Below are 23,611 nucleotides of genomic sequence, written 5' to 3' on the forward strand. Positions count from 1 at the left end.
ATTTGACTAGATGGTGCTAATACGACCTACGTAACCAGATACATCTAGCTGGTGATTATAGTTTAAATAGGCAAATTCAACTAGAAGGTTGCAGGGACTCGGTGGCTTTAAAGAAAGGTAGGTTTAGTTGAGTTTGTAGTAAGCAGACTCTCTCTCTTTTTTGGCTGGTTGCACACATCACACCGAGAGGCATGGTGGTGATATTGAGTTTGTGACTTTGGGGGTACATGTTCTTGGGCTCACCCTAGTAATACACTGGGAGCTAATAAGGTATTTAATAATTATAGCTTTTTAGCTATTATATTTGGTTTTCCAGCATGATATTCAGACGGTTATACTATAACACTCTAGTAATTGAGAGAATGATAGAGAATTTATGTGTGTAGTTAATTGTCTTTTAATCTGTAATGTATCTGTTACTTTTTATAGAATTGCCAGTGTCCTTCGTCTGTCCTGAGGAGGCCATAAATTTAGAGGCAGAAACGCGTTGACATATTCTTACGGAACCAAGGGTGTATAACTAATACATTGAAGGTTGAAATAACTGGAAAGCACTACATAAATACCTTTAAAGTCTGTGAGGTGTTTTCAGCTGGGTGCTAACCCCTTTGGTTACCAATATAAGATAGGATCACTATGAGAATTAAGTGAGAGTGACCTTTATGAATTATTTCGTTGGACGTTTTAAGTTTTTCTGTAATGTATTTTGTGTTTTTTGTAATTGAGTAAGTTATGTTCAGTTATTGTCCTGATATGTTGTTTATATGCACTTATGTCTAGGTATGCGCTGCTATTTTTCTAAATAAATAAATAAATATTGTTGGGAAATCAAGTATCCCGATTAACCAGAAGTGGATTGACTGGTTGGTCTAATTAATGATTAGATTTGTCCCTACCTGCTATACATTTTTTCTGTGTTTCTGATGGGTTGCGTAATGGCATGCATTGTGTTCGAGAAGTTAATCTCTTTCATGTAATGGATGGTAATTTTCTGCCTCTGATCAGGTCCTTCACTATTTGAAAGTCATAGGGGCCTGGTTCACGGCTATTTTGTTTTCAGCCTCGAGCTGGATTCACTAGCCAGGGTATCAAGTTTGCCTGGGAACAGTTTGTCAGCACTGAATGAATTACTGACTGAAGTGCTTAGAAAGGAGAAGTGTGAGTTGTGAATGATGCAAAAAGGGCTAGGGCACTTGAATTTTGCATACTGAGTTGTTGATCAGGGGCCTTCTGCTGGAGCCTCACATTAATAATTCAGGGGCGTGCCAATGATGAAGAGGGTAAAAGCAGATCTGCAGATGTTGCAACATTCCATGGTAAGGTTCCATGGTGTGACAATGTGGCTGCAGAACAACACTTGACCTGGAGTGTGAAAATATACTTTGATGGCTCGGGCTGAAAGATCTGGAGTTAATGGGATTGCCAATGGTGTGTGGCGCAGTAGCACAGTCTTGTAGAGACAAACACCACAGCATTGGTGTTTAGGAATTCTTCCTCTTGTTACTGTCACTGCGCTTGTAGGGGGCAGAGTTGTGGAACTAGAAAGTGACGCTTGTGTCACATAATGGAGCAGTGGTGCAGGTGGTTAACAGGATGTCTGCAAAAGATGTGTGAGTGCTAAGGATCTTGACTGAGTGCATTTTGCATTGCCTGGAGCATAACATCCTCTTCAGGGCTAAGCGCATTGTGAGTCTTGAGAACGGGGTGGCTGATACACTCTCTCATTTGTAGTGGGAGAGGTTCCATGGATTGGCCATAGGAGCTGTGAAGGAGGGATGTGGAGGGATCCATGATTGAGAGCATATCACCTGCTGGAGAACTCATTAACAGTTTCAACAAGAACATGTTAAAAGATGGGCTGAAGGGAAGTTTTGGAGTCAAGGGTGAGAGAAAGCTTGAGCGGTGACAGACCAGGCTAGAGAGGTGAAAGGACAGGGTGCAGTTCATCATGGGACAGCAATGACCGGAATTTAGCAGAAGTGACCACGGAGGTAAAGCTGACGGGCATTGTATTCAATAGGAAAATGCATTGGGAACCAGGAAAGAGGCTGCTGAAATGTTGCGGCTACAGAGAGAGATTTGGTGATGAAGAGGTGTCTGATCACAACTGATGAACTCTGACAGGTAATTGCATGCATGTCCACCTGGGAGGTATGCTTATTTAGAGCTTTGTTTACATTGCAATTCTTCAGGTCCTTCTTGGTATCTGAATTGGTGAGGGAAAAATAGGGGCCAGGTCTGGACGTGAAGGACATATGTTCTGAAAAAGAAGGTATGTAGCTATTGATGAGGAGCTCCTAAACTGACCAGCAAGGTAAACAGACCGTAATGCGGTTAAAACAGTCAGGTGACAAAAGGGTATGACCTGGTTAGGAGGTTGTGGGGATATTTGAGCATCAAGGCATCAGAGGTTGGTGGTTGAAGCCAGGGGCGATATTTTGGTATTATGATTGCTCAGGTGTGGTAGCTTGACAAGTGCTGGCGGTGCTGAGGCGATGCTTGGAGTTTTTGGGCATCAGGACAAGAAATATAGAACCCACTCATTCCAGAATGGGGCCGCAACAGAGAATGTCAGACTGAAGATGAATGATAGCAGATTGAAAGTTTGGAGAGATGATAAAGTGCTTCTGTATGGAGCTATGAGCATGGAGGGATTCGATGAAGAATGAGGAAATCTAAATGCCTTATTTGTTTTACTTTTACAGAGGAATTGTAAGTGACAGGCAGACCATGGGACGTGAAGATTTGCATGCACTCAATAGTTAAATCGACAAAGGTGCATGCAGAGAAGCAATTTGGAGGAAATCAGTTTGGATTGGAAAGGGACAATGTGGTTGTGCATTTGCATGGCCTGTGTGGCATGTGTTGGGAGCAATCGATTCCACTTCTGTGGCAATTCAAGAAGAGAGGCTGTCGACCTGCAGTGGTTGTGATTCACTTGGGCAAGAATGACCTGGACCAGTTGATGTCATTGGAACTTCTGAAATTGTTTAAAAAAGATATTTCTGGCAAGGTGAGGAGAGGCTGTTTTATTGAACACAACTCAAAATAGCTAATGCCTAGGACAGAGTGGGCAGCTTTAATTTTCTGCGTGTTAACCAAGTCCCTTGTATGAATCATCTTTTCACTTTGGTCTTTTTTGGTGGTCCATTGAGGTAACTTCATTGTCATTGCTCTCCTGACTATCAAAGAAGCAGGAGACTCACCTGCATTTGAGTGGGGTGTTGAAGGATAAGCTCTTAGAATAGAATTTAGTACTGATGTCAAGCTGTGCTCCTCAAGAGTTGCACCATGTACTGTTTTAGTGTGCTCATAAAATGCTCAACAAGTCCATTGGCCTGCAGCTGTAAAGGCGTACTCTTTGGATGCTTTATGTTCAGATGCTCCAGGACTCTGAATTCTTTTCTGTTAAACAGCGGGTCATTATCAAACATCACAATGGATGGGATGCCCCATATTGTGAATATGACACCTAGTTTTTCAATGACCTGTTAATGAGTCACAGATGAGAGATCTTCAGCCAGCGGGAAATGTGAGTACTCATCTACAATCACCATTAGATGATGTCCATTATCAAGGGGACCAAAGTAGTTGATGGCTATTCTCTCCAATGCATGTCTCAGGATTTTTGACATGCTCAAAGTATGTTGAGTAACACTAGTCGAAAGGCAGTTGCATATCTGATAGGGCTTGAGTTATTTTTCAACTCTTTCATCTAAGTATGGAATCCAAACTGAGTATTGGAGAGTTCTTTGTGGCAACAATACCACAATTTCCTTTGTGAGCCACTTCAATTACTTCTGTCACAGACTTTGTATAATCAGGATTCTTGACCCAATCACAATACAACCCCTTCCTGAGTTATGGGCAATTCATCTTTGAAATTTTTGTATTTTTGATGTCCACCATCATTATTGAGAAGGCGAGTGCGTTTGTACCATGACTGATGTGTAATCATAGACCACATGTACTAAACTTTTTGCATGTCGCAAACAGCGAATTTCGCTGTTTGCGACGTGCAAAAAGCACATCGCAATGCACAAACCCAGTTTTGCGATTCGGTAACCTGGTTACCAAATCACAAAACGGGTTTGCAACTCGCAATTAGGGAGGGGTGTTCCGTTCCTAATTGTGACTCGCATTGCAATGTAGGATTGTTTTGTGACCGCGAACGCAGTCGCAAACCAATCGCAGTTTGCACCCATTTTAAATGGGTGCTAACACATTCGCAAAAGGGAAGGGATCCCCATGGGACCCCTTCCCCGTTGTGAATGTCCCTGTAAGTACGGACCACTGCCTTCTCTGAAAAAATTAAACGAAAACGTTTCATTTTTTGTTTTTGTAATGCATCTCGTTTTCCTTTAAGGAAAACAGGCTGCATTACCAAAAAAAAAACACTGCTTTATTGAAAAGCAGTTGCAGACTGTCCGCAGCAGGCCACCATCCCTGTGAGGGCCGCCATTCGCAAATTGCGACCCACCTCATGATTATTCATGAGGTGGCCATTTGCGACCCCCTTGCGAATCGCAGATGGTGTCAGGGACACCATCCTACATTCAGATTTGCGACTCGCAAATTGCGAGTCGCTCTGTCTCGCAATTTGCAGGTCACAAATCTGAACCCACCTACATGTGGCCCCATGTCTTTTAACTTTAGCATGCCACTATCAGGGCTTGTGGCAGTGATAATCTGGGGTAACAATATAGCAGTGGGTATGCTTGACTTCACTATGAAATTAATGTAGGCCTCAGCCGTCTTGAAAGGAGTACCTTGACCTTGTGTAGGCACCCTTCAAGAGTAGTCAGCAGGATTCTGGTTGTTTCCTGGACCATGCACAATTGTATGATCCAACTCCTGCAATCTTAGTCCCCTTCTTCAATGTGAGGAGGCATGTTGGCTTTTGGATTGCCAAATATGGTCATCAAATCTTGATGATCAGTTACCAGCATAAAAGGCATGGGAATGTTCACAAGGCCATACCACAGTCAAGCTTTCTTTCTCAGGATGTGATTAAACATGTTCTGTTTGTGATAAGCTTCTACCAACATAGGCCACAATATGCCACTGAGCATCGACTATGCTGTGCAAGGTTGGTGCCTAACCCAACCAGGCTAGCATCAACCACAATCTCTGTATGAAGCTTTGGATTGAAGATTGTCATTTTAGTAGCATTTTCAATGACAGGTTTGATACTCTTGAAACTGTTCTCACATTCTTGTGACCATGGAATTTTTTTTTTTTCTTTGTCAACTCTCATAATGGAGCACTAACAGTGGCAAAGTCTTGTATGTATCTTGAACAGTAACTGGTCATGCAAAGAAAGGAACGCAACATAGAAACATCTTGTGGGGGACCAGCATTTGACAAAAATTGCACTTTTGCAGATTCAGCTGTCATACCCCCATCAGAAATGATATGCTCAAAAAGAACTTTAGTTTCATCTTATTAAACTCACACATGTCGGCATTCAAAGTCAAACCTGCATCACTGAATAAATAATATACTTGTGTAAGAGGTCTATCATGCTCTTTCTGTGTAGCTCCGAAAACCAATGTGTCATCGCTATAATTGAATACTTTCACAGCATGCTGTATGAGACGCCAAATGACATCATAGAAAAGTTCTTCAGTCGATGACACACCAAAACTAAGTATCTTGTATCTTAACAAACCAACATGTGTAGAAAAGGTAGTAGTGTACTTACAACTTTCTTCAAGTTCCAACTGATGATAACCTTTATTTAACCCCTTGGGTGCCTGGGGTGGGCTGGTCTCATCCTTGGCCACCGTTGCTGTGGCCTAGGACGAGACCAGCTCGTCCTGCACCCAGCCCATGGGGGGAGTGCTAGCGTCCCCCCCTGGGTCTCCCACCCACACACCCCCATCAGGGATGGAAGGGGAAGGGCAAATCATTTCTATTCTGATCGGGGGTGGGGGCAGGCAGAGGTATGAAAGGAAAGGACTTTCCTTTCATATCTCTTTGAGCATTTCTGCAGCCTGTTCCCACTAGACACCAGGGATTTGTTTTATGGTTACATATAAGAGGTGGGACCCCAGGGGCAGATCTGCCTATTGTAATTAAGCCGATCCTCCCCCAAGGGGGCAGCAACCTCTAGACGGCAGGGATTATTTACTTTTTTTTTACGCAGGGGAGCGACCCCTTAGGCAAGGGTCGCTCCCCTGGGGGGCAAATTATTTGTAGGCCATTTCTGCCCCCATTGGGGGCAGATCAACTTAATTTTCTTAGGCCCATCTGTCCCCAAGGGGGGCAGAAACCACTAGACACCAGGGATTTTTTTGTGCCAATTTCACAAAAGGAGAGCGATCCTTTAGGCAAAGGGGGCAAATTTATTTTAGGCCAATTCTTTCCCCCTTGGGGGCAGATCAGCCTATTTTAATTAGGCTGATCTGCCCCCCAGGGGGGCAGAAACCACTGGGCACCAGAGATTCTTTTTAAATTTGTATACATATGGGGAGCGAGCCCTTAGGCAAGGGTCACTCCCCTGGGGGTGAAATTTATTTTTGGCCTTTTCTGCCCCCGATCAGACTATTTCAATTAGGCCTATCTGCCCCCATGGGGGCAGAAACCACTTAGGCACCAGGGAATGGTGTGTGTGTGTTATGTTTAGGGGGGACAGCCCCTTAGGCAAGGGTCGCTCCCCATGGGGGCACATTACTGTTGGCCATTTCTGCCCCCCCGGGGGCAGATCGGCCTTCTTTTGTAATGACCATCTGCCCCCAAGGGGGGGCAAAAAGCCCAGCAGAGACCATGGAAGTTTTTATTTTTTTATTTTTTAAAGAGGGTGGGGGTATGGCCATACTCCCACCCAAAATAAATGGGGATACTTGTTCTGCACTTACCCAGGATCCACTCCCCGGGGGTGCAGAAAGCCTACTAGATGCCAGGGAATTCAAAAAAATAGTGGGGTGGTGGCTACCAACCAGTATGGGCATGGTTATGCCCCCACCTCAACTGAAGGAAGTAACAATCTTTCAGCTCTCCCCCCACACATTAAAAGATCTTATCCCATGGCAAGCAAGAGGACATTTGATTATTTTGGGTTTTGGTTTAACATTTGGACCATGAGAGCTTGTCTAACTTTCAAAATCTTCCAACTTGGAATGATGATGGCTGCACTTTTTGGACTTTGAGACACTGCCATGTAATTGTATGAGGCTTGGACACATCTGAAAACTTAACATCTGGGTGAGGCCAGGGTGGTGTGCTGCACATGCGTGCCGCACCATTTTCTTACCCACAATGCTTTGCAAACTTCCAACTTTGCTTGAAATCACACATTTTCCCCACATTTTTGTGATGGAACCTTCCGGAATCTGCAGGAATCCACAACATTCCTACCACCCAGTATTGTTACATTTATACCGATAAAAATTCTGCCCCACTTGTTGGCCTAAAAACATTTTTTTTTTTTTCAAACTGCCCTTTTGGACCCACTTTGGTTCACCCTTAATTTCAACATGTTTTAGGCTCTTCGCTGTCACAGGCACTTGGCTCACCTACACAAGTGACGTATCATTTTTATTGGGAGACTGAGGGGAACGTTGGGTGATAGGAAATTTGTGCGGGTGCAGGGATCTCACAGAGAAATGTGGGAAATATGTGATTTTTTAGCTAAATTTGATGTTTGCTGAGACTTCTGGGTAAAAAAAACACTGGGGGATCCATGCAAGTCACGCCTCCCTGGACTCCCTCGGGTGTCTAGTTTTCAGAAATGTCTGGGTTTGGTAGGTTTCCCTAGATGGCTGCTGAGCCCAGGACCAAAAACGTAGGTGCCCGCCGCAAAAACAGGTAGTTTTGTAATTGATAATTTTAATGTGTCCACGTAGTGTTTTGGGGCATTTCCTGTTGCGTGCACTAGGCTTACCCACACAAGTGAGGTACCATTTTTATCAAGAGACTTGGGGGAACGCTGGGTGGAAGGAAATTAGTGGCTTCTCTAAGAATCCAGAACTTTCTATCACCAAAATGTGAGGAAAAAGTGTTTTTTTCCCAAATTCTGAGGTTTGCAAAGATTCCGAGTAACAGAACCTCGTGAGAGCGCCACAAGTTAACCCATACTGGGTTCCCCTAGGTGTCTAGTTTTCTCAAATGCACAGATTTGGTAGGTTTTCCTAGGTGCCGGCTGAGCTAGAAACAAAACTCCACAGCTAGGCACTTTCAAAAAAACACGACAGTTTAGAATGTAAAAATGTATGTGTCTATGTTGCGTTTTGGGGCATTTACTGTTGCGGGCACTATGCCTACCCACACAAGTGAAGTACCATTTTTATCAGGAGACTTGGGGGAATGCTAGGTGGAAGGAAATGTGTGGGTCCTCTCAGATTCCAGAACTTTCTATCACTGAAATTTATGAAAAAGGTGATTTATTTGCCAATTTTTTTAGGCTTGCAAAGGATTCTGGGTAAGAGAACCTGGTGAAAGCCCCACAAGTCACCCTATTCTGAATTATCCTAGGTGTCTAGCTTTCAACAATGTATAGGTTTGGTAGGTTTTCTTAGGTGCCGGCTGAGCTAGAGGCAAAAATCCACAACTAAGCACTTTGCAAAAAACAGGTCAGTTTTCTTTGGGAAAATGTGATGTGTCTCCGTTGTGTTTTAGGGCATTTCCTGTTGCGGGCACTAGGCCCACCCACATAAGTGAGGTACCATTTTTATCAGGAGACTTGGGGGAACACATAATAGTAGAACAAGTGTTATTGCCCCTTGTCTGTCCCTACATTTTTTCCTTCCAAATGTAAGACAGTGTGTAAAAAATACTTCTAATTGAGAAATGCCCTGTAATTCACATGCTAAGATGGAGACCCCCGGAATTCAGAGATGTGCAAATAATCACTGCTTCTCAAATCCTTATCTTGTGCCCATTTTGGAAATACAAAAGTTTCCTTGATAGATATTTTTCATTCTTTATATTTCACTAAATGAATTGCTGTATATCCGGTACATAATGAAAACCCATTGCAAAGTGGATCTCATTTATTGGCTCTGGGTACCTAGGGTTCTTGATGACCCTACAAGCCCTATATATACCCGGTATATTGCTTTTGAAAATCTGACACTGCAGGGAAAAGGTACAGAGTAAAACGTTGCAAAAAATGGCTGTTTTTTGTACCTCAACTGCAATATATATTTTTTTCACCTTGTAGTACCTACACAAATGACCCCTTGCTGAATTCAGAATTGTGTCTACTTTTTCAAAATGTTTAGCTGTCCGGGATCCAGCATTGGTTTCTTACCCATTTCTGTCACTAACTGGAAGGAGGCTAAAAGCACACAAAATAGTAAAAATGGGGTATGTCCTAGAAAAATGCCAAAATTGTGTTGAAAAATGTGGTTTTCTGATTCAAGTCCGCCTATTCATGATAGCTGGGAAGATAGTGATTTTAGCATCACAAACCCTTTGTTGATGCCTTTTTCAGGGAAAAAAACACACGCCACCACCTGCAACCCTTTTTTCCATTAAAAGAAAAAAAATAGCTTGGTCTCCTACAGGGGACCCCATCAACTCTGGGTACCTCTCGAATCCCTAGGATGTTGGAAAAAAGGATGCAAATTTGACATAGGTATCTTATGTGGACAAAAAGTTCTGAGGGTCTGAGCGCAAACTGCCCCAAACAGCCCAAAAAAATCCTGGTACCTGAGGTGGAAAAGGCCTGGCAGCGAAGGGGTTAAATCAAGTCATCAAGAGAAAACCTTTGCACCATTTAATTGCATAATGATGTCAGCAATGTGTGGACCTGGATGTCGCTCTCGTTCGACTGCTTTGATTGCCTGACCCATGTCAACTCAGGTGCATATAGCTCCTTCATGGTCCTTTTTAGGCACTACTTGGACCAATGGATTGCTCAATTATGTCACGTTTCATTAACAATTCAAATTATTTTTCAACAGCTTCTTGTAAACGAAAAGCAGTTTGTCTATGTCTCTGAGCAACAGGATGGACATCCTCATTAATATGCTATTTTACTTTTATAGTCTTGAGCTTTCCTAAACCATGAAGCAGTGTGAGTAATTGACTTACTATTTTGTGATGAGCATTCATGTTGTAATTCACAGAAACCAGTCCCCTATCAGCAGCTGTATTGAAGCCGAGTAAACAGGCACTTGGCGCTGTACCTTGAAGCACATGAATTGGTGCTTGTACCTTCATTTTCCTATGTTTTACTATTGCTACAAATGAAACTTGACTCTTTATGGGCATCGATGCAGCCCAAGTATACATTTAGGTCTTCAACAGTATAAGCCATGGCAATGGACACAGTTCATTGTATTTCTCATCAGGCATTATATTTATCGATGCTGAATGGTATTGAACAAACATTTATTGTCAATGTAATCTTTGGACAGTGTTTGTATGATTTTGCTGTCATGGTATATTGACCGTTCTTTGAAGGATATCTTTCTTCACAGGTGAGCAGTCTAACATGCACACATTTCTCTGCGGTAAACATCAACATGGCGCAATCACTTTCTTCACTTTCACTTGTTATTGAGGCAGATGCACTGTTTGACGATGATTTTGATGATGATCAAACTTGTTTAGTATCAATTTGCCTGAACTGATGTTACCATTCAGCCTTGAGGGTATGTGTCAAGCCTTGGCCATTTTGTTTTCGCGATGAGACACACGTACTTTTTTCTTTGCTTTACACACCATCAGAAATGGTTCCCTTTCCCACAGCCTGAAGGCCTCAAAAAATCTTTAAAATGTTACTAGACTTGCAGGTCAATCCGAGGCAAATATTTTATTTTACAGAGACTCCTTTTTCTTCATTCTCACATATGAGTGCACCTTCAAATGTGTTTCTGCCGTACAAAAAAACTCTTTTGTGTGATTAAATAGATTAAACATTTGTTCCATGTATAATAAGAATCTAGCCCATATACAGAGTACACATGATCCATGAGTTGCCTTTTAGTTTACTAATAGCATTGCCATCAGGGCAGGGGCAGAAGTGTTTCTCAGTTCATGATTTAACACTTACTTTTAATAAATACATTACTAAAGCAGTATGTGGTAGCACACTGTTATTTACAGACAGCATATTTCACATTTCTCATTGAAACTGCCAAAACCATTCCCACAAACGTGTAGGTTTACTGATAAAACTATATAGTGTATTAAAGATATTCTGTGAAAATTGGGTTTCAGAAAATATTTATCGTTCGCACATCACTAAGTAAATTGTTGATTTGTTTTCATCCAATTGAAATATTTATTACATCCCATAGAAGTGCAAAAAATGGGCTTTCACAAAGACTGAAATATATTTTGAAATCTTTGTACAGTTGACATATTAGCTATTTAAATGTTGTGTGTTAGGAAAAATATGACACCCTGCACCCTTTCATTTCATATTCTGTAGGCAGGTCAGACAGTTCACATAAAAAAATCCTGGAGCTCTGCAGTCAGAGAAGTAAACTGACTTAGGTATTCTTTCTCTGTACAAAAAGCAAATGTGACAAGATAAAAATATTTAAAGGTATTTTGATGCTCCTTCACTTTCTGAGTGAACAGAACACCTGTTCTTTGTTAACCCACCAGAAGGGGCGTGTAGGTTATAAATTTAGCTGAACGTGATAAAAGGTGACTCGCCATGGTGAGTGGGCAAGTAGATTTCTCGAGTCCTTGCCTTTGCATATCTGTCCAATGGTGGGACACTTAACTCTGTGTGTAAACGAAAATCCACATCTAAAGCACAACTTATTTTTACACATAGCCATCACTTTGGGCCTGATTTAGAACTCCGCAGACAGGTTACTCTGTCTCAGTTGGGTCTTTGCTCCTTATTACTTTTCACACTCATGAATAACTCGCTCTGGGTACTTCCAGTCTCTATGTCAGCAGCTTGTCTCTCAGCATGTTCCTCAGCTATGGCAGCGATCAGCACTCACTCCAGTCTAAGAGTTTCTATTAGCATTCGTCATTTGAATAAATCAGATAAGTATACGTCAATAACTCTAAGAAGCATAGCTTCTTCATCATTAAATTCATTGAACTTACAGTGTTTGATGAATGCATCGAGCTTTTCACAAACTCATTGATAGTTTCACTAACTCTTTGACATTCTTGACTGAAAATGTATTGTTCATTATTAGAAATGGGGTCTCTGGTTGGCAGTCAATTTGTACTCTGTCCAAGCAGAGACCTTCACTCTAGGGTAAGGGAGATACACACCTAAGATAACCCCTGCTCACCTCCTTGGTATTTTGGCACAAGCAGTCAGGCTCATCTCAGAGGCAATGTGTAAAGTATTTGTACAATCACACACAGTAACACAGTGAAAAAAACACAAAAGGGCTCAACACCACATTAGAAACATAGTCAATATTTATTTAGATTAAACTTCAATGTAGCGCTTAGAAACACAAGTGCCTCTAACTGGTGATATCACTGCATCATGACAAAGTCGTTCCAAACAATCCGACGCTAATGGCATCAGTCACGGAGTCACATGGACCCCCAGCTACAGTACCTTGTGAAAATGAGGAAACAAGCCAGAGCACAGAGTCATGGATTGAGGTGTCGCTGGATTCACTGCGGCTTCAGTTCCGAGGCTGCGTAGCGGAGGTGTTGGTGAGAGGTGTTGAGTCCTTGCTGCGGAGCTGTTGAGGTGAGGCGGCGTCGGTGCAAAGCTTTGGATCCGTGCACTTCTGGCAGGGTGGATATCCGGCCGTCACGGCGTGGTGTGGCAAAGTTGGGTGTCACGGAGGTCGTGACACGGCTCTTCAGGACTCACTGAGTTGTGGACTTCAGCATGGCTGAAGTGGCATTGGGCCTGCAGGGTCATCGTTCTCCCGCAAGGACAACAGCTTCAGTTGCAGGCGGCGTCACGGGATCCGGCAGCGGCGTCAGTCCGGAGTCGCCCAAAGTCAGTGCACTTGGTTCTTCTTGGTTTTCCATCAGCTTCTCCTGTCAAGGGCCCAGGGACTGGATTAGGCACCACTTGGCAGGGTACGAGTCTCAGCAAGAGAGTCCAGCTGTTGGTAGAGAAAGTCTTTGATGGCCCTGAGACTTCAGAACAGGAGGAAAGCTCAGTCAAAGGCCTTGGAGAATCTTCTCAAGCAGGGTACACAGCAAAGTCCAGTCCTTGACCTCTTTAAGGAGGAAGCAGAAACTGCAGGCCAACCTAGTAAAGCACACTCAGCAAAGGGGCAGTACTCCTCCTCCAGCTCTTCAGCTCTTCTCCTTGGCAGAGGTTCCCCTTGATCCAGAAGTGTTTGAAAAATCTGGGGATTTGGGTCCACTACTTACACCCTTTTCTGCCTTTGAAGTAGGCAAACTTCAAATGAAAGTCTCTGTTGTTCCCAAGATCCTGCCTTGCCCAGGCCTGGCTCCAGGCTCACACCAAGGGGTTGGAGATTGCATTGTATGAGGGCAGGCACATTCACTGGTAGTTGCATATGCCAAACCTCCACATGCAGGCATCTCAATGAAATCCAATTGCATTCTGCTGAATGGACCTCCTGCTCTTCCAATGTTACTCAAATTCACCACTGTCCCTTTTCCCACACTTAGCTGCTGACAAATTTTACAGCAATGACATACTGCCTCTGCTGCCTGCCTGAACTTAGGGTTAAACCAGTCAATCTTGAACAATCTAACCATGGCATCCCTCCCAATATGTGCCTGGCTGTGGTAGTAACGGCCATTTGCGACAATAAACTGTTGGGCAGGACCATCTGACCTTCCTCAGAAACCCAAATTTCATCAGGTCGTTGGACACATTTTAACTTAACCCAAAGATGTTTCTCTTCTTTGTCAACATTATTCTGCAACGTTTTTAACTCTTCCAGAGTACCGATCACTTTCAATGCATAAATTGTACATGTATTGTCTTCTTCTGACATCAGTTCCCACTTGTCTTTGAACGATATACAATTGAATGCGCAAAACTTTGCAACTTGATCTGCATATCCACTTCCCAGTGAGATGTAATCCTGTGCCTTTTGATGTGCACTGCATTTTACCACTGCAATTTCTTCAGGTCACTGTATTGCATACAGCAACTCTTTTATCTTGTTGCCATTTCTCGCTGGTGTAACAGTAGAGGTCAGAAAACCTCTTTGCAACCATAATTGACCAAAATCATGAACAATTCCAAATCCATATTGGCTGTCAGTATAGATTGTGACTCACAATCTCGCAGAAACATGGCATGCTCTAGAAAGAGCTACCAAGTTCTGCTGCTTGTGCAGAATATACGCCTCGAAGCCAAGAAGCTTCTAATGTACCTGTGATTGTGCATACAGCATATACTGCTCTCAATATCCCTGTACCATCTCTGAGACACGAGCCATCGACAAAGACAATTTGGTCATTTTCTTCCAATTGAGTACCTCTGATATCAGGCCTTGGTTTGGTACACAGTTCAGTTACCTCAAGACAACCATGCTCGATGTCTTCCTCCTTTTCAATTTCAACAGTATCACTTGGAAGTAATGTTGCTGGGTTCAACACTGTACATCTTTTCAATGTTACATTTGGAGCACCTAGTATACTCGTCTCATATCTTGTCACTCTTGCACCAGTCAAGTACTGTGTTTTAATCCTTGTCAGTAAAATTTCAACAGAATGAGGAACCATTACCGTCAAAGGGTATCCCATCACTACTCCCTCACATTGAGAAAGGCTTTGACCAACTGCCGCAACTGCCCGCAAACAGCGTGGTAAAGCTCCTGTGACTGGGCTCAAGGTAGCTGAAAAATAAGCTACTGGGCGATAAGCACCTCCATGGACCTGTGTCAAAACAGACAAAGAACAAGCATCACGCTCATGACAAAACAATGTGAATGGCTTTGTGTAATCAGGCATTCCCAACTCTGGAGCGCTGCACAAACTTTCTCTCAACTCAGTAAACTCTTTCATCTGATCTTCATCTAACGTAATTGGGTCTGTGACATCCTTGTGTGTCAGCTGTTGTAATGGTTTGGCAATCTCAGCAAAATTTGGAATCCACTGTCGACAATAACCTACTATTCCCAGAAACATCCTGACATCTCTCTGTGAAGTCAGAGGACCTCTCTGCAGTATCATTGTAATCCTGTCTCTGGAGATTCTCCTTGACCCTTTCTCAATCTGGTGTCCCAAGTATTTCACTGACCTGACAGTACTACAATTTCAAAGGTGACTCCTTATGTCCAAATTTTCCCAACTGATTTAACAAAGCAATCGAGTCATACTTACACTCGTCTCTTGTCCTGGACGCAAGTAGAAAATTATCAATGTACTGCACTAGAGTTGATCGGTATAGTAGTTCCAATGACTTCAAATTATTTTTCAAGATCTGATAGAACAGAGACGGTGACTCCGTATGCCCGTGTGGAAGCCTGCACCAGATATAGACTCTGTCTAGGAATTTGAAACTAAAAAGAAACTGACTATCCTCATGAAGAGGCACAGAAAAGAAAGCTTGTGTCAAGTCAACCACTGTGAACCACTCAGCATCACAAGGAATCTGAAACAGTATCACTGCTGGATTCGGCACTACAGGAAAACACTTGACCACCATGACGTTCACTTTTGGCAAGTCCTGCATGATGCGTACTTTCCCACACAGCTTTTTTAAGCCCATTATCAGTGAATTACAATGCCTGCTCAACACTTCTTTCAAAACTCCTTGTTTCAGAAAATCTCCAATTATCTGCGCCACTTTCATCAAAACATCCTGTGCCATGTTATACCGTGGAAGCTGCGGAAACACTACATTTGGCTTCAAAGTGATCTTAATCGGTTACACTCCCTTGATTAAGCCCACTTCTTTACCTGTCAGGTCCTACACATTTTCCTGTACTGTTCCCTGCAAGTCTGCATGCAATTCTTTCACAGTAAACATCGGGAAAAATGCAATCAATGGGTACTCTTCATTAACATTTTCATTTGCTGTTTCAGAGGTCTGTTCTTCCTCATCATCATTATTAGTCTGAACCTCTATTCCAGCAGTCGAACAAATAATGGAGCAGTTTGTCTTACACAGTAACCCCTCCCCAGTAGGGATACTGGACTTGAGTCACAGACTACAAACTTATGCTGTCCCTGGAAGTTGCCAGTCTCAACCTGTACTGGATCTGTGATCGGATTTGTTAACTGTCTGTTTGCTACTCTCACAACCTGAACTATTCTACCTGAAAGAGGTAAGTTCGGAAGTTCTGCACTTCTCACTGTAGAGCGTGTAGCTCCTGTGTCCACTAAGAATGAGACTCTGTGACCCATCACCTTTCCCTTCACAAAAGGTCCTCTCTGATCCACCTCTAAAGACGCTCTAAGCATACATAGCTCTTCATCTGAACTAATATTCATCCATTCATCGTTTATATAATTCTCACTATGTAATTGGAATTGGTGCACTGTGTGAATACTTCTGTCTTGTCTTTGACTTGTGACCTGCTGAGTGAGCATCATCTGTTGCTGTTCCATTGGGGCTTGAGGTATCTGCATTTGCTGTCTAGGTACCATAGGAACCTCCTGCTGCATTGGTTGCAACTGTGTCACTTGTGCATGCAGCACTTGCACCTGCTGCATGGGTTGAAAATTCTGCACTTGATTCTGAACATTCGGATTAAGTCCTCTCTTTCTAGGGACTTTCACAGTTTGAAATGTATTGACATCACCACCTTGCTGAACAACACCATCCTGCACCATCATCGGACACTCCCGCTTTCAGTGTCCCACGTTTCCGCACAGATGACATAGTAAAATCTTTTTCATCCCTTGCACATCATTTTGAAAAACTACAGTGTTCAAATTCTGGCCACGAGTCTTATTGACTCCACGACCCCTACCTCTCACCTGAGGTTGGAACATAACAGTTCCCTGCTGCTGCGGTATATGTTGCACTAAGGTTCCCTGCACTCCTGTCTGAGCTGCCTTGATTTGCATCACCATCACTTTCTCCTTCAGCTTTTTCTGCTTCAACTCAGTCTCATCACTACAGTATTTCACATACTGCAACACCTCATCAATCGGCTTCGCTTGCCAGCAAATCAAATGACTCTTTTATCATCTGCCCTATTTCTGGTCTTAATCCTTCGATGAACCTGAACACAAAGTGCAACATGTCTTTCGGCTCAATTGCTTCTTTACCACTGTACTCTTTGAATGCTTTCAACAATCTCTCATAATAGGTATGCATTGACTCTTTTGCCTCCTGTACTGTCCTGTCAATCCCCTGCCAGTCAAAATTTTTAGTTGAGATTCTCGTCTTCAGAAACTCAATCACCTTATAGTAATGTTTCATCACTTCTGGTGATGGTGTACCTGTAACCTTGTCCCTTTCCGGTTTACTCTCTTGGCCAATCCACTGCTCTCTTACATTCAACCCATAAGTCAGCTGGAACCACTATTTCTAACAAAGTGTTCAAGTCTTCCCACAGACATTTAAAAAGCTTCACAAATCTATCTGTCTGCTGGTACCACTCAACCGGTTTCTCTGTCAATTTTGGATAATCATTTGTGAATGGCAGTATATCACTCCTATACCATGGGACATGAACAAACTGCCCCCTGGAATTTCCCTCATCGGTAAAATCTTTACTGGATCCCTTTCTTTCTGAACACCTTCAGACTCTTCTTGTGAATCTCGTTTCCGTTTATCTTTCTTCTTTGCCCATCTGCCTTCCCACTTCTCTAATGCTCCCCAAATCTGAGCACTCTGCAATAATTATTTTAGATGCGCCTTCATCCCTGCTGACCTCATGCGCTCGAAATCCTTTGCCTCAAAATCTAACCTGTAGCTCCTTTTCAAATGTTTGGTTCTCTCAATTTCTATGTCATGTTTGTCGGCCAGATCTGCCAATTTCTGATGTATCTTGCTCACTTCCATTGTAATCCTTGGACACAAAAACCTCAATTCTTCTTCTGTGTAGGATTCCATTCTGTTCACTCCCATCGTTCCTTCAACTAGCTCAGCTATTTCTGTAGCTAATCTTACACAACTTATCTGTTCTTCACCCTTGGATGTATTTCGAGGAGTATTTAAACTATCCAACCATTCACTCAATTGCTGTGCTGTCAATCCCTATAATGAGATGTTACTAGCATTCAGCATTGGCACCTGTTGTACCACTACACTTGGAGTCTGCGGTGTCAAAAGCTTCAAGCTCTGACTTGCACTCAGTCCATTTACTGCAACTGGAAGTGCAACAAGTGGACTAAGATCCATTAAAGGTCTAGATCCATCAAAGGTCTGACCCATAGACGATATCACCTGCACATGATCACTCACTCCCCTCCTCATGAGGCTCTGTGAGATTTCACCCTGATCTCCTACAATTGTTTTATTTTGTGCAAACAACGGTACAGCTGGACCAACAGTGATCGGTAGCGATATTGCATCTGGTGCTGCTCTGAAACTCGCATTTTGTGGAAGAGCCAATCCCATAGTCTGATTCATCACTGGAGTCACATCTGACTGTGCCCCTGTCATTGGCAGAACTTCAGCAAATCCTGTGTCTGTGCCTGAGGCAACAACATTGGAGTCGGCTCAGCCTGAACTAGCATTGGCCTTGAAACCACTTGCTCCGTCGGCATCACTAAGGCCTATATTTATACTTTTTTAGCGCCGCATTTGCACTGCTTTTGTATGCAAAAGTGGTGCAAACTTACAAAATTCAATTGTATTTTGTAACTTTGCGCCACTTATGCCTCAAAAAATGACTCAAATGCGGCGCTAAAAAAGTATAAATATGGGCCTAAGTTCGAAGTTGTTTCAAGAACTGGTGCATCTGGATAAATTCTCTGTATCAATGGTGGATGCATTTGCGCTTGTACCACCGAAGTAGTCACTACATTAGGAGTACTCTACACTACCCCTTGTACTTGTCCATTATCTGTCTGCACTCGTTTCACGTTCCTGTCACTTGAGTTGGAGCAGTTGGAACAGAACTAGTACTTAGACCCCCATCATGCGCTGCATATGGCGGAGGTCAATCCCTCAACAATTTTGTAATAAGATCCTCAAAGTCTGAATCTTCTTCTTCTACAAAGGTCTTTTTCTTCTTCTTACTCCCTAAACTCTTATCACTCTTGTCAGCATCTTCTTTTTCATCTGTCTCATCTTCCTCTGCAATAGCAGGAAAAAACTTAACAACCTGTAACGTTGTCATTCTCCACTTCTTCTGTTCCCAATCCCACCTTGCTTCTGCCAAGGACTTTTCTACCTTTCTTATTCTCCTCTGGAAATTCATCTCTTGCTGCTGTCTGGCTACAAGCTCCCAAACTGCTAAAGCCTCAAACTGTGCTGGCCTCAGAAGTGGCGTTGTCTCATAAAGAGACGGATATACCACCAGTCGTATTACGAGTCCATTATATCCTATGGAACTCGTAATACGGCTGGTGGTATATCCGTCACTTTACCGTCACTTTTGAGACGGATTAACACCTCCTCCAAAGTTGTAATAACCCCCACAATGTCATTCGCAACTGATCCAAAATTCTCAAATTAAATGTTCCATGCTCTGGAAATGCCAAAGCTCCCTGTTTCTCTGTCAATTTGCACCACTGCTTTAACCAAAGGCATGGCGTGACACCTCGCTCCTCCATCCAAATAAATGCTGGAGAATTTTCTTTTGGGGTAGGCTCCCCATCTGTCACCTTAATGTAAAAATCACCCTTCATAGCACTTCTGAACGCTTTGAAAATCTTCATTTTGCTGTGTATTTGATTCAATAAGGAAATTACTTGTAGTCCCAAGATTCCCTTCACCCGCTTGCTCAACCAATTGCCTCTTACAGACTGCTGCCAATCCGCTTGCAACTCTTTTCACTAACCAACCTATCCCAGAGCGACACACTCTGATGTCTCACTCACACACTGCGGCTGACAAAGTCTTACTGCTTTCCCTCCTAAACATTGACTCACACGGAAGTAATGCAAAATATTGCGAGCACTAATCCAAAAACCAATAACCAATACAAACCTGCTTGTTACTACAGGAAAGGTACACATATGCTTCAGAGGGATTTTCACTAATGGCTCTCTCGCTCATGTAGTTATTCCTCTTTCACAGTCTCCCACAGTCACAAGTAAAATTCGACCCGCGAATTTCACTCTCAACTAATCAATGGGTCTGTCCTGGTGCACACAGGATTCGCCAAATCTCAGTCGAAAATTTCTCTTACTTACTTAACTAACACACTGACATGTTGACCACGCCCGATCAACCTACTGAACCAGACAGATTACACCATGTAACTAAATGCCTCCTACAATTGTAAATATTCTCCGGAGTCTTAGACCACGCAGGGTCCGTACATCACCAACAACCACATGGACAATTTTTTAGCACAAAGCGCCACACACATATGAAGTTCGACAACTTCCCTACTCTCATACTGTGGATTACGCACACTCCTATAAAACCTCAACTGAAGTACACAAACCCCCTACTTTCCTTACATACATCACAATTCACCTGCGATTTGCTTAAGCCTTTGCAAACGCAACCTACCACTTTCAAACTATCACAAAAACGGCGAGAACATACCCATCTTTACTAGCAGGATCCAGGAAAGTCATTTCTGGGCTTAAGGGGACATCATCTTTGCTACATTTGCCATTTCAGAAAAACAAAATTCAAACCTCATAAAAACGAACAACTAACCCTAACTTAAACTACCACCATAACCACAACTAGTTCTCCAAGGAAACTAACTATCAAGCTGCTACCAAAACTGCAAACGCACCTAGTCCTTAATAAGTAAACTTACAAGGGGACGCGCATAGGCCGATGAACCATTTGGATCGCATGGAATATCCTAGTCATGTAATGATCAGTGACATCAGTAATCAATGTAATCAATCAATAACCGCTAAGAAAATCATTAGTCAATAGACAATTATAACCAACCTTTCATGAATAACGACAACTCAATTACACGTTTTATCAATTTTTTTCCCTATGGATTACAATACTAAGTCATCAAATTAGATCAATGTTTATTCACTCGACTTAGAATTAGTTAATTAATGACCACCAATAACATAATCTAATCAGAGCTTGAGAAAACATATGCTCGGATGCTTCAGCATAAGCCAACAAAGATAAATATAGCAGCATTAATAGCAGAGTTCAGCAAATCAGTCTGTCAATCATTTGTCACTGTCAAGTCACCCGACAGAACCTTATCTAACCCAGATTGGCATTAGCATGTGGGACTTCATGCAAAACAATTTAGAAAATGTGAATTTGGAAAACATCTAGCTAAGAGAAAAACTATAAAACAGCAATGTTGGAACCTAGAAAGAAAGGCATATAAGTTAATCAGTCACATTGTCATAGCTACCTATCCACGAGATGGGTCAGCAACAAGACAGTCTTCATCCTCAGGTCATCAATAGATCAGCAACGCATCAGGCTCTCAAGAGTATGAGCCCCATGACAGAATCTCGAACCGCGTCTCCTGATGTCATTAATTCTCCCCTCACATCTGAAGTTTTAGCCCCCTGTCATGACTTTATCAGTCCGTCCCCCTAATTCCTAATTGGTCAGTCAATCAGCAGATATGACTTTAACCAATAATATTAATTTTCACAAATCTATGAGTACTAATATTTCTTCTTTCTCAGTTCATAGATTGGTCCACTGTACAATGTCTTCATCATCCGGCTCTTCAGGTATCGAAAATGTTGCATGTTCCACGTCAGTCAGTGCTCTCATTGTTCAAGTCCTGGGAAAGTGCAGTTAGCCTACTCTACACATAATTGTACCAAATTGACTTCGTCATCTCCTGTTCGTCCACACATTGCAGAAAAGTCTAGCTAAGCAAGTTTAAAATGGGGTGGTTCAGGGTCAGGTCAGCATTGACGCTTTCCTCCAGCATGCTCTACTAAAACAGCTTTTGTATGAGGCCTGCCAAGTAGGCCACAACTTCAGCTAAGTTAATTCTACAAATTAATACAAAACATAGGTTATACATCTCAATATGACCTATTACTACATTATTCTTGTATATTTTCAGTATTCCACACATTTTTTGTTACTTTTCATACAACTTTCGTATAAGTGACTGCCATTGTCCGTGGGCACATTTTCAAACGTGCACATTTTCAAACATGCACATTTTTTCCTCTACGATTAATTTCTCTACGAACTTTTCATTAATCAAAACACATAAACATTCATTAACCCCTTCGCTGCCAGGCCTTTTCCCCCTCCTGTGCCAGGCCTTTTTTTGCCTATTTGGAATAGTTCTCACTTAGGACCTCATAACTTTTTGTCCACATAAGCTATCCACGCCAAATTGGCGTCCTTTTTTTCCAACATCCTAGGGATTCTAGAGGTACCCAGACTTTGTGGTTTCCCCTGAAGGAGGCTAAGAAATTAGGCAAAATACAGTGAAAATTTTGTTTTAAAACAAAAATGGGAAAAAAAGGGCTGCAGAAGAAGGCTTGTGGATTTTTCCCTGAAAATGGCATCAACAAAGGGTTTGTGGTGCTAAAATCACCAGCTTCCCAGCGTTCAGGAACAGGCAGACTTGAATCAGAAAACCCAATTTTTCAACACAATTTTGGCATTTTACTGGGCCAAACCCCATTTTTACGTTTTTTGTGCTTTCAGCCTCCTTCCAGCCAGTGACAGAAATGGGCATGAAACCAATGCTGGATCCCAGAAACCTAAACATTTCTGAAAAGTAGACAAAATTCTAAATTCGGCAAGGGGTAATTTGTGTAGATCCTATAAGGGTTTCTGTCAAAGCCCAGCTCACCTGAGTCCTTGTTCAGTTCTGATGGAGGTTGAAGACAATCCGACCCCACCCTGAAACTGCTTGTTCCAGCACACTAGTTTTTAAAACAGTGCACTAAGAACAGAAGCTCAAGGGAAGGGGGGAAGTGGATAAAATAAAATAAAGAGACAACAGCGTTCTTGCGTTTCCACTGTTGAAGTGCTGCACAAATCTGCGGCCCTCTCTGACTTCGGTAGAAACTGGTGCCTAATGAAACATAAACAAAGAACAGATAAGTACATCCTATTCCTAACTGGGTTCCTGACTATCCCTTTATTTATTAGAAATTTTCTTCTAAAAGTACCTCTTGGATCCTGGTCTCTAGTTTCCAGGTTTGGAATGTGTTACTGCTCTGGGATGTGCTTTCTATTACTCTAAAGCTTCTAAAACATTAAACAAATACCGTTATCAGAATTATCAATATCAAACATTCATCTTAATATAACTAAAGCCTAAATTGCCAATAGCAGACTCACTTTTCCCATATTTCCAGAATCTTTTATAAAACAAATACTGTACTTTTACGTCAAAATACAGCATGTAATTTGTGCAAGTCCTTGATTTACTGTTTGCCTTGCTGTTAATGGTTTCCACGGTTCGATTCTTAAAAGTTCCATAAAAAAATGTTTGCTTCACAAAGTTCCGCAAAGTATTGTTGAAACAAAGAGTTTGAATCACAATGTTCGTGGAAGGTATCTTGTTTCAAATTGTCTATACACGAATCCAGAAATTGTTGTCAAAGTTCTTTCAGGTAATAAAAGTTTTGACATGCTCAAAGTATGTTGAGTAACACTAGTCGAAAGGCAGTTGCATATCTGATAGGGCTTGAGTTATTTTTCAACTCTTTCATCTAAGTATGGAATCCAAACTGA

The sequence above is a fragment of the Pleurodeles waltl genome, chromosome 8, assembly GCF_031143425.1.
Source record: "Pleurodeles waltl isolate 20211129_DDA chromosome 8, aPleWal1.hap1.20221129, whole genome shotgun sequence".
NCBI classification, from domain to species: domain Eukaryota; kingdom Metazoa; phylum Chordata; class Amphibia; order Caudata; family Salamandridae; genus Pleurodeles; species Pleurodeles waltl.